This window comes from Solanum tuberosum, unplaced genomic scaffold, assembly GCF_000226075.1.
Source record: "Solanum tuberosum cultivar DM 1-3 516 R44 unplaced genomic scaffold, SolTub_3.0 scf00225, whole genome shotgun sequence".
In the NCBI taxonomy this organism is placed as follows: domain Eukaryota; kingdom Viridiplantae; phylum Streptophyta; class Magnoliopsida; order Solanales; family Solanaceae; genus Solanum; species Solanum tuberosum.
Window position 1 is genome coordinate 959,579 of NW_006239149.1, and position 12,745 is coordinate 972,323.

Genomic DNA, 12,745 nt, shown 5'->3' on the forward strand with positions numbered 1-12,745 from the left:
ACATTTCCCTATTCAATAACACTAAGATGATCTCTTCTCATTTGTCGTATTCTTGGTGGTCAGAGATTGATATTTATTATTGATGGAAAGTGATAAAAAACATATCCCTATTCATTGTTTAGTTTAAACACTTTCAATATATATATAACCATATAATTATTTATGAAGAGAGAAACCCAACGTTCGAAATATTGTTTTTGGTCGGAAAGGAATTGCATATTATATAAAATAAAAATAAAAATGTAAAAAGAACTAACTAAGTTCAAAAAGTTTTCAATGAAAAAAAAAATCAATCTTAATATAGTGGCTGACACAAATTCCATTTTAACAAAAAAAAAAAAAGGAATTGCAAAAGGATCTAACAGTTAGTAGTACTTTTTTCCCAAGATCTAACAATAATAACTAATCCCACCACCGTTTAATATTATTTGGCTCATGTTGATCTGACATATTTTTTTAAAAAAAAATTAATTAGAAGTGTATTTTATTACATTAATTTTAATAATGATATTTTGAAATTTTAAATCTAACTATTATTATTTTGTGTAGTTATTTAAGGGTAAGATTGATATGAAAAAAAATATTCTTAAAACTATCTTGATTTACTAAAATAAACAAGTAAAGTGATTTTTGTTATAGGAGCCAAATTAAATGAAACGGAGAAAGTAGTGATATGGTACTTTTTTTGTTTTTCTTTTTTCTTTTGTCTAAGGGGAAAATATACAGCTTTTCGTCAAATTCAAATTAATTATTTGTTTATATTTATTTAATATTTGTATGCCTACTTAATTATTTATCCAATGTCCAGAATCTATGTCTTGGCATTGTTAAGGCATTTGAAATATCAATAGTATTATAGTATATTCATTTCAATAGTACTCAGTTCTCAATGATGCCCATATGATATACATTATATACAGATATGATATCATAAAGGACTATTCACTCCTTAAAAGGAAAGCTTAGTCATTTATGATACCCGCATGGTATATATTATATATTGGCAGGGTATCACAAAAGAGTAATTCATTTTGTTCTCTTATAGAAAATTTCTCGAATTTTATGATTTTCATATGGTATATCATATACTATTAGGGTATCATAAGGACCGATAGTTCATTCCTTCAAGAAAACAATCGGCCCATATATGATACCAACATGTTATATATCATATAATGACGAGGTATTATAGATAACCGATTCATTCTATCACTACTCTATCCTCTATAATTCTCTTAGTATACATCAAATATTGAATATACATAATTATACAACATATACACTATAGTGTGTGTGTGTGTGTCTTTGCTATATGGGCCACACAAACTAAACTTCTCTAGTCCCATTGTGATCCATTATCTGGCCTCTAGAGATCACATTGGGTTTGGATCTTTAATATTTTTTGTTAGCTAGCTAAAAGTAACTTTACCCACCTAGACGTAGTAGTTTGTACTCATATGTTTCATTTTATACAACACTTTTTTTAGTCTTATCTTATTATAGTTAGATATAATTCAACTTTAAATTTCTCGTTTATCCTTAATGAAATGATTTATAGTCAAACAAATATTTGATGATTGTTTAGATCACACGTTTCAAAAATTTTCCTTTTTCTCTTGAACATCGTGTCAAATTAAATGACGCCACAAAAATGGGACTGAGAGAGTAATTTCTTTTAGTGTATATTCAACATATAATACGTGTATAATTAGTAATTGTGATTAGTATACACAATAATTATACATAGATTATACATTAATGTTACACTATATACTGACTAAAATTTATTAAAAAATAAAAATAAATACTAGTGTTACTATGGTTGTGGCTTTGTTGGGAAATATGTAGTGTAAAATTCCCTATTAATAACTAAGAAACCCATGAAAAAAAAAGGCATTTATGAGGGATTCAATTTAAAGTAAATATATACTAGTATTATGCAATTTGTTGGGCTAGTATGTAGTTTAATGTTGCTCATAGGTCCATAAAAGATTTAATGTTGAGGACTAATGGACTTGAATATCACATTGGTACAATCTGCGACATAATCGAGTAGAGATGAAATGGAGCGGTGCGGGGTGGGTTGAGCTTAACCTCGACAAATTTAAACATGTTTCGTTTCATTCCGCATAGCAATCTTTTTTCTTTTAACCCGCCTCGTATAGACCCGCCCGAATGAACCCTCCCACATAATACTTTTTATATTTTTTAAAAATTAAATTTGAAACTAAAAATAAAATTCATTTTCTCATTAAGTTGTATTAATTTAATAGATAATGACTTAAAATTTTATTTTATAGAGGTGAATTGAGAAGCATGTAGTTTTGATTGAACTATTTTCATTTATTATCTTGAAATACTTTAGTAACTTTAAAGAACATATCTTAATAAATAATGATCGACCACTCTTATAACATATAAAAAGTTAAAATTAAGTTTGAACTCGCATAGAGACGTAACCCGCCCCACATTAAATTTTAAAAAACCGACTTCAACCTGCCCTGCACAACATTAAAATCGTCCCGCCTCGCATCTGCCCCACCCCATTGCCATCCCTATGCAGCTATACTCGAGTAGGTAATTAGAATTTGTAGCCATTCTTTAGTAAGCTCACAAAAAAAAAAAAGTTAAATATTATAGACTCCAACAATTTTTTTTATGTACCATCTTTAAAGTGATTAATAGTGTATCTTTTATGTGGTGAGTGTGGATTCATCATACAAATAGTCTTACCTTATTTGAATATGAGGCATAGTTATAATTGTTATCGTTGTTTTTGTATCTTTTTTGTACTGTAATAATTACAGGATGTAAGTAAAATATTAGTGAGCTATACGAGCCTACTACTCAGTACTTATGAACATTGTGCATGTGGATTTTTATTAAATCATTAAGAATGTGAATTTACTAGCACAGTTAATTCAATTCTTGACCACATAACTATTTTTAAATGAGAAGTATTTTATACTAAGAGGTGTTTGGATTGGCTTAAAAGTTGGTCAAACCTACTTTTAAGTCAGTTTTTAACTTCTAGAAGTGTTTGACAAATATAAAAAATAACTTAAAATAAATCAAAATGACTTAAAATAAGTTGGGAAGTGTTTGGTAAGGTAAAAAAATGACTTAAAACAAGTCAAAAACCAAAAGTAGGTCACCCCCTATTTTTTATTTTTTTTTACTTAAAAATCATTTCAGTTTGTTTTTTTTTTTTTTTTTGGCTTAAAAACTATTTTTTAAGTCAATCCAAACGGACTCTAAATATTTCTACATTCACAAGCAGGGGGGGACCCACGTGATTTCCAGGGCGTTCACCCGAACCCGCTCGACCAAAAAATTCACTGTATATATAAAGTAAATTTTCTGAATTTATGTAGATATAATAATTTTGAACCCTCTTATGAATAAGAAGTAAGTTGTAGCGTAGTGGTAGATCTCCTTTTAGATTGGCTCTCATGTCCAGGGTTTGAATCTCATTGTGGTTATATTCTATTTTTTTTACCTTCTCTTCATTTAGTTTTAGGACCAATCTTTCACGTTTTTTGAAAAAAAGAAGAAGTAGATTTAAACCCAAAAAAATTCAAACGTGCGTATTCACACGTTTATATTTTTATTTTTTTAAACCCCCTAAATGAAAATCATGAATCCGCCACTCATAAGACTGACATTCATCCTAGATCTCTTGTTAACAATAAGTTTTTATTCTCTCGTCTAGTTTATTATTTTAAATAAATTTAAATTCGAGTGAAGTTAAGCTTTGATTTAACATATAAAATTTTATTTGTCGAACACAAGCAATTTCAATTCAATATTCCACAAAAGGAAGAAAAGGAAAAATTTATTATCGAATCTTTTGTCTTACTCCACAACTGCCTCTCCTTAGGTTAAACCCCCTTACAAAATAATGTTTAAAGACTATTTATAGGTGTAGAGTGTAGAATACGTCTTAATTCACCCCACTTTGGCTCCTCTTAAATTCTTTAAATCATCATGTCATAATCACCACCATCCTTTAATCATATTATGTGAGTATAATTTTTAATCATTATTCAATAATTGCATATTCATTATTGAATTTAGTTTTCCCGTTATCTTCAACAGTTTTGTCCAAATTCCCACATTTTTGCAATGTCTAAAACTTCTAAAATATGAGGTAAATAATAACTACTCGAATTATCTAACTTGTATTGTTAAAAAAAAAATATAGCTCAAGATTTACATTACAATTTTTTGTCCAAAACACAATTTGATATACAGTAATATATATTCGGTATATAGTAATATACAAACGTTCATATATTATATTTTTATAAAAGTATTTAAAAACTTGGTATACACTAATATACAACACAAAATTATAAGAGGTATTTATAAATCCATACAGAATATATCAATTATTATACAAAAATAGAATTTCGTCAAACATTGCCCACTTGATTTCTCTCAAATGACAAGATAGAGTCTTCTCAAATGACAAGATAGAGTCTTTTGTAATTTGTGGAGAGGTAGATCTAGTGATGGTCCTTTATATAGAGTCTTAGTCTTCTCAAATGACAAGATAGAGTCTTCTCAAATGACAAGATAGAGTCTTTTGTAATTTGTGGAGAGGTAGATCTAGTGATGGTCCTTTATCCCCAATAGGTGAGACATCACGAATTGAATTTGATCGATTTTTTTTTTTTTTTTGAAAACAGCCGACACTTTGCTCTTGAATTTTGCATTATTAATCGGTTTGTAATTTGTGATTTTTTGGAGATGTAGATGGAATTTTGAGGCGATTCACATTACGTTGGATTCGTCTCTTGAAGATCTATCATTTGGCTCTAAGTTTGGATTTTTTTGAAGTCCGAGAGAGGCTATGGCCTCATGGCAACCCTCTACTCTCTAGGGCCCTTAACCTCCTCCCCAATTAAGTGACCATTAAAAACCTTGATTGAATTATGTAAAATAATTTTATGGACCGCACTATAGTGTAATTATCTCATAAATATATACAATCATTTTAACAAAAGCAGGAAATCCACATACATAGACTTAAAAAATAATAATTTAAAAATGGATACATAACATTTGGTAATTAGTAGTAATAGTTGCATACACTTTCTTACACAAAGTTATCAAAATCCTACAAATATTTTATTCAAACTAAAAATCTAATTTAAATTAAAGTACTACCACTAGAGTTAGTGAAATAAGGTTTCACAAATCTCTGAGAAAACCTCAAAAATAATCTTGTGAAAAGAAGGTGAATTTAATGATAAAAAACAATGCAAAAGCCTTTGAAGATCTTTGAGTCCAAAGATTTGTTTTTCTACTATCATCTCTAGCATTGATGTTCTGAAATCATTGTATGGATCATTTGTGTTCTTCTCTACAGCAATGCTCTCTTCAATTCTTCCGTCAATTACAATTTTAAACTTACCCATTTCATCAGAGCTAGTTGTACTTGATTTCTTGATTTTCCGGCGACATTTGGTGGTTTTCAGGCGAGCATCCCTAGTAAAATCGCTGTAATAATCGAACTTTTCAACCGGGATGGTTTTCCGGAGAGTTCTTCTGATGGATCTTGGGGATGTTTTATTGCTGGTCTTTCCTCTGTTTTGCTCTGTTTTTGAGGTGGTGAAGTCAAGTTCGTTTATTGACTTAACCCATTTTGACTCGTCTAAATTTGAATCCACTCGCCCGTTTATCCTTGACAATTCGGAAGAAGAAGGAATCATTTCGGATTCCTTCTGATTGGCTGTTTTCCGGGCTGTTCTGCTGGTCTTTCCTCTGTTTTGCTCTGTTTTTGAGCTGGCGAAATCTATCCCGTTTATTGATTTAACCCATTTTGACTCGTCTAAATTTGACCCAACTCGTCCATTTGTCCTCGACAATTCGGAAGAACAATGACTCATTTTAGAACTGTACTTTTTCCGACAAGTTCCACCTGTTTCTCGGGCAGTTTTGCTGGCTTTTCCTCTGTTTTGCTCTGTTTTTGAGTTTCCATTTCTTGATTTAACCCATTTTGACTCGTCCAAATTTGACCCAACTCTCGAAACAGAATTCACTGACAGCTCAGAAGAACAACGACCCATTTCAGAACTCTTCTGATTGTACATTTTCCGACAATTTTCATCCGGTTTCCGGCGAAACGACTCGGAAAAATAACCAGAAGACAAGCTGAAAAAAGCATCCTCTGTTTCATCATTTTCTCCTTCACTACTAAACCACCCACTATTTGATGAAGAACTCTTCATAAAAGTGTTCTTGTTTGATTTGGATTCTTGAGTTTTGATCGACGAATTGGTTCTCGAAGAAACTCCGGCGAGAACATTATTATGGAGAAATTTAGAGTTTTTGGAGATTATGAATGAGTTTTCAACAACATCTGGTATATTTCGAAACTGACAAGAAGTGAAAGAGGAAGGGAACAAACGAGAGAATTTGTTTACAATATGATTATCCATCATCTAATATTTCAAAAAAACTGTCATCACTTGCATGCATATTTATAGTAGGTAGAGGTAGAAAATTATGAAGATTCATAGGATTGGGACTGTTGAAATAAATATAAAAAAGCAATATCTATCCGTTTTTTGGAATTTGTTGTTTGGTCTAAAATGGTTTTAAAATACTTTTTAACACAGTGTAATATTATTCGTTTTGGAGCCAACTTTGTATTCAATATCTTATAAGTATTTTTTTTAGCTATCAATATGAGACTTTATTCGCATATCAATAATTTTGCCTTCAAACTAAGATCCATATGATGAGTCAGAGAGTTAACGTGTCTATACAGTCACGCTCAAAGGGTGTGTACGTGTCTTTAAAGCTAAGGGTAAATGTCAAAAATCGGCCAATAAACAGGCAAAGATACTAAGTCGGTCCGACTGCATGCCAACGTCATCTTCATACCTGTCCCGTCAAATCATTGACTTTGATACTAGTTAATGTGCTAAAACGGTCCATGAATACTCTTAATTGGGTGTAATGTTGTCCTTTATGGGTCAAACCCATGTAGTTTCCTCAAAAATCTCACACCATTAAGAGTATTTTACATCTTATAAATAACTTCATTTTTCTTTTCTACAACCAATATGAGATTTTGGTCACGCACCAACATTTGTCACTACTTGATCCAAGCCTATTTTAGTAAGTTGGATTATTCAATTTTAGAGGAACCATACAATCGTTAAATTACTTCACACCTAGACACCTCGAGGTAATGAAAATGAACTCCCTTTCGACCTATCTTGTATTCATAGTCTTTTGATTTAAGTAGTCATCGGCCTTTTAATACACACATCTTCCAAAATACCTCCTTGATTTAGAACAACGTCTAGCTGATACATACGATAGGCAAACAAAAAAACCCACATTTCATAGTGTTTAGAAAATGCAAGTTGATCAAGGATTAGATAGGAGAGGATATAATTCTGTACATTTAATTTAATTGGTTGGTGTAGTTTAAGTTTATTCTTAAAAAGTTTATTAAAATAAAAAAGTATAGAAGATGAAATTTGTAGTCCACATATATTCAAACTTGTGAATTGTAAATTTATGAAGATGTGTATCACATACTCACATGGGAGCAGTAGGATTGAATCATTCCACCTCATTTATACACATGATAATCCCCTCCCTTTTTTTCTTCTTTTAAATAATCTTGCATTAATTATTTTTCAAAAAAATGAACAATAAAAGTAGGGGAATTCAGAATATTAACGTCAAGTACGTTACTTAATATAGAAACTTCAAATCTTTTGAAATAAAATTAGTTCCATTGAAAAGTAAATTAATTTTAAAAAATAATTCATCAACTAATTTAATTGGGTGGAAATGTTTTGTATCGTCATCAATCATCATTGTTCAAACTTTGATCACGTACATGATTACAAATACTAGATGAAATTAGGACGTAGAACATTTTAAAGATTATTATTACATAAAAAATTTATTTAACTTACAAACTTCAGAAAATATCATATGGATTAGGACAGAGAAAATAATATGTGATGATTCTTTCAGTTCTGCACAACTTGAGTAATCCATTTCAGTATTTGGAAGCAATCTATGAACCTAAAAAGGTGATAAAAATAAAGATAAAGCTAACATGACATAATTAGCAACAAGAAGAAAAGGGGTTTCTTGATTTCAGGAAAATATCCTTAATATTGGCATTTATTTAAGTTTTGATGATGTGAAATATGACCAGCTAAAATTATAATCTTCTTTTATAACTAAATACTTCAATCTATTTCATATTAACTGATTTTTTTTAAATTTAAAATAAGTGAATTGTTCAAAATTCAAGATAAATAGTTGAATATTTTTCCATTTTTTTCTTTTAATTTCATTTTCTTAATAAATATGCATTGCCTCACAATTCACTTAATATGGAGTAGAGAGAGTAGTATTTGAAATTTAATGGATTATCTAACTTAGAGGGTTCATTAAAATGGCAAAATGATTTCTATCATGAATTTCTCCGTTTCTAAAGCTTGAACTCAAAATAATCGATTTTGCAAAAGGGTCACTGTCATCCACGACTAGTTAGAAAGAAATAAATATTTTTTCATCGCGAATCAATAAAAAAATTATTTCTTAAAACATGATTTTCTCACTTATTTTCTATCGAATCAGATCACTCAAAAAATGCAGTGAAAAACTTCCTATTTTGCATGTATGAAAATATTATTACTATTTTTTTCTCATTTAATTCAATCAAAATTTAGTGAGGAAATAGTGATTTTTTAATAGTGAGCCTACCATGCCCGTTGATGTTAATTTTTATTTTTATTTTGGTTCCTTCATATTCAAATTAATCTCAAACTATTGGTTTATCACATGCAGAATATAAATCTGACCAAACTTTGTAGCTTGTGATTGAATAGCATTTTTGGGAAACAAACATCCAAAAAATATTATTACTCCTCTTTGATGTTTTCTGACCTAGTTGTCTAATTCATTTCAAACGTACACCACAAGTCAAGATTATACTATACCTTCATCTATCCAATAGTAAAATTGATTAGACATCGTTTTGGGCGGTGGTGAAGTCAAAATTTTCATTAAGATGGTAATGCAATTAATTCATGCTTACCTAAGCGTCAAATTCAAAACAATGCAACTACAAATGTGAAAGAGTTAAAGGGTCAAAAACGCATTTAAACTATATCATTTTTTTGAGTTTCATACTTGAACTATTGAGAGTGTGAGTTTTCTACCTGAACTATCACTCAATAGTTAGCGACACCCTGACTAATTTCTGATGATGTGTGTACACTCTCGCTTTTGTTTAAAAATTTTGTCACGTGGGAAAATAATTTCACCGTGACAAATTTAAATAAATTTATATTAGGCTAAAAGCTAAAGTTAAAACTATCACTGCATAAATTAATTTATTCCAACCGTGATATCCACCATCTTAGTCGTAGTGTCGTCTTTCTCGTGACATTGATATCTCCGACTTGAAAGGGGAGAGTTTAAGGTTTTAAAGAAGTTAGTTAAAAATATATTTTAACTAATTAATGTGTCAGCAAATAGAGTCGTTGGACTACTCAGGTGGACGAAGATCTTAAGGAGAAATTTGCTTAGAAGCATTTCTAGACAAACATTTGGTCTAGTCAACATCTAGATGTGTTGCGCTATCTATTGAGTGACATTTCATATATAAAATTTATATTCTCAATAATTCAGATATGAAATTCAATAAAAGAAGATATTTTTTCGATTCTTAGCTCAACGGTAAATGCCTACAAACTAATTCATGGTACTAAATTAGTTTGGCCTACTCAAGTTATTTTATTTATTTTCTTCTTTTTCCTTTTCCAACTTTTGATATCTACTTCCATTTCAAATTGTTGATTAGATTATAATACTTGAATTAAGAAGTTACAAATAGATATAGATTAGAGTAAATGAGCTCAGAGGAGAAAACTCCAACACGTAGCAACTCATTTTTTATGTCAAAATGTCAATATGCCTTTGTCTTATGCCTAATTCCTTATATTAAAAGACAAGCAAATTACTATTTTAATTGACCTTTTCATAGGAATCCCCAACCCCACCCACAGAAAAAGCACAAGTCTAAAGATACAAAATAAAATATACTATGAGTTTAACCAATATTATAATGTTTATACTATTAGATAACTTATTTTTCATATCAAGTAATTTATCTTAGTTTTCAAGTACTATACTAAAGAAATAAAAGTTCTTTTCTTTATCACCGCAAATCAGTGTAAAGTTTGTACTAAAAAATATGATTTTTTCACTCATGTTTCCATTGAATCAATTTACTGAAAAAATGCATGATGGAAGATAGATCCTCAAAACTTTCTAATTTTTTCGTATGAAAATATTATTATTTTTCTTTTCTCACCAATTCAAACAAAATATCCATGCAAATAGTCACTAAACATTTTTTAGTAGAAAAATATTGTAGTACTGTAATTTTTAGTAGTTTTAAATGTTAATCCCATTTTTTTCTATGAATTATCAGTAAATATATTTTAGGCGACTTGATAGTGTGTAAATCTGATGCATATTAAGCTCGTTTAAGTTATATGACCATTACACTATTAAGTCATCCAGAAAAATATATACAATTAAAATTTGCAATCTTGAAATAAGTTAACGTTCCTCGCTATCACAAGTAAAGCAACATGATGATATAATCAATTTTTTCTTACACTAACAAACTATATATAAGTATATAACCAATTAACCTCATAAGTATAAATTATGAACTGAAAAATTTAAATGGAAAGGGCATCAAAAATATGAAAGAACTTCCAAGAATATAGGACCAAATAACCACAAGAAATAGTGTTTTGAAAACTTCATATTCATATCCAACCAAAAGCAAAAAGACATTATACTTGTTGGCTTCATTTTTCCATGATATATATTGAGTTTACAAAACTTAATTTACTCATTATTGCATTCATGTCAGCTCATTTTTCTCCCATAAAATGCCTTAATTTTGAAATTTCAAAACATTTGTTAACCTAATTTTGTATATTTCCTATTTGTCCCTCTTAAGGATTTTGACTTATGGGTGATTTAGGGTTATGGATTCTTGAGTTAATTTTGTCTTTTACATTATGTAGTTATTCCAATATTAGCATAAGGCTCGAAATCTTAAGTAAAAACTAATATTTTTTTTGTTACTTGTGATTAAATTAATGCACACACTACGTTAACATGATGTCATTGCACAAGTCTGAATTAATTTACCTGCAGCTAAAGTAATTTTTGAATGTATCTTGTTTGTTGTTCTCTTGCAAAGTGTCAAAGGGTTTAATTAAGTTGGGCGCGGAGATAGAAGTCCGGATGCAAATTCAGTCGATTAAAATAATGTATTTGTGTATGTACAAATATTATTTAGATTAGAATTCAGTACTGTCACTTGAAATCGTCATTTTAAAATTTAAAACTTATAAAGTTGAATGATTCATTTCGCGCCTATGAATCTGTTAGTTATATATTTACTTTATTTATTTAGATTTGAATTTGGTACTATCTTTTTTATTATGAACATGATGTAATGCTATTTTTAAACGAGGAGGAGAAGGAAAGTGTTGGAGACGATTCAGAGAAACTGAAAAATTTGTGAAGTGCAATTTTCAAGATTCTAAGTTTTGATTATCTATTTGTACTTTACTCACTTGCTGTAATATGCTTTTCCATGTCAAATTTCACGCAGTCAGAGGCGGAGCTAGGTGGGGTTCATAGGTTCAGACGAACCCATTATCTTTTCCTAAACTTTATATTTGTATTAGAAAATTAATATTTTTTATGTATATTAACTTGTAAATCCCCCAATTGATTTAGAAGCCCCAAACTCCTAATTTTGGCTCTGCCTCTGCACGCAGTTTAGTTTTTTTTTTCCAACTTATCATGATGTCATAGGCTCATAGCTAGTGGAGTCGGAGTCAGGAATTTTTTTTCTCACAATTGTTATCCTCGGTTCAATTTTATTTGTCTATTATTTTAAAAGTAGATTTTTCTTTTTTACTGTTACTTTTAATAGGGGTAACATGGTAAACAGTTATGTCAGCTATTATTTTCTTATAACAGGTATGTTAAATTCAAATGTGACAAGTAAAAATGAATAGAGAGAGTGACATTTATCATTTGTACACCACATAATTTTTTAGCTATACCGTTTGGTTGGGAACAAGTTATCCAAGATTAGTTATCCTGGGGTTACCTATCCTGGGATAACTTATCCCACCATGTATATGGGATAACTTATCCCATCACTATGATATAAATGGTGGGATAAGTTATCCCAAACATGGTAACCAAACAAGATATACATTTTTTATCTCATCATTATTTTCTTATCCCATCACTATTTATCTTTATCCCTCACACCAAATGACTACTAGTGTGCATCGGACCAGTACCCTTCGCCTAAGATAGCTCCGTCCTGGGTCATAGCAACGTTGGAGTTAACAAAATAAAATTAAAAAAAAAACTACTTCCCTTCATTTCAATTTGTTTGTCTTACTTTTTCTTTTTAGTCCGTTTAAATAGAATGTCTTTTTAATTTCCTTGTTTTAACAATTTTTTAATTCTAATTTTCCAAATGACATATTTAAGATCGTAAAATTAAAATATATTTTGATATACCTTACATATTTCAGTTTAAAACAAAATTAAAAATATTCTTTTTAAATTTTACTTCTTTTTTTTTTGTATTAAGTTAATATCAAATAAATAAATTATAACGGAGAAAATTATCAAACTAGCAGTA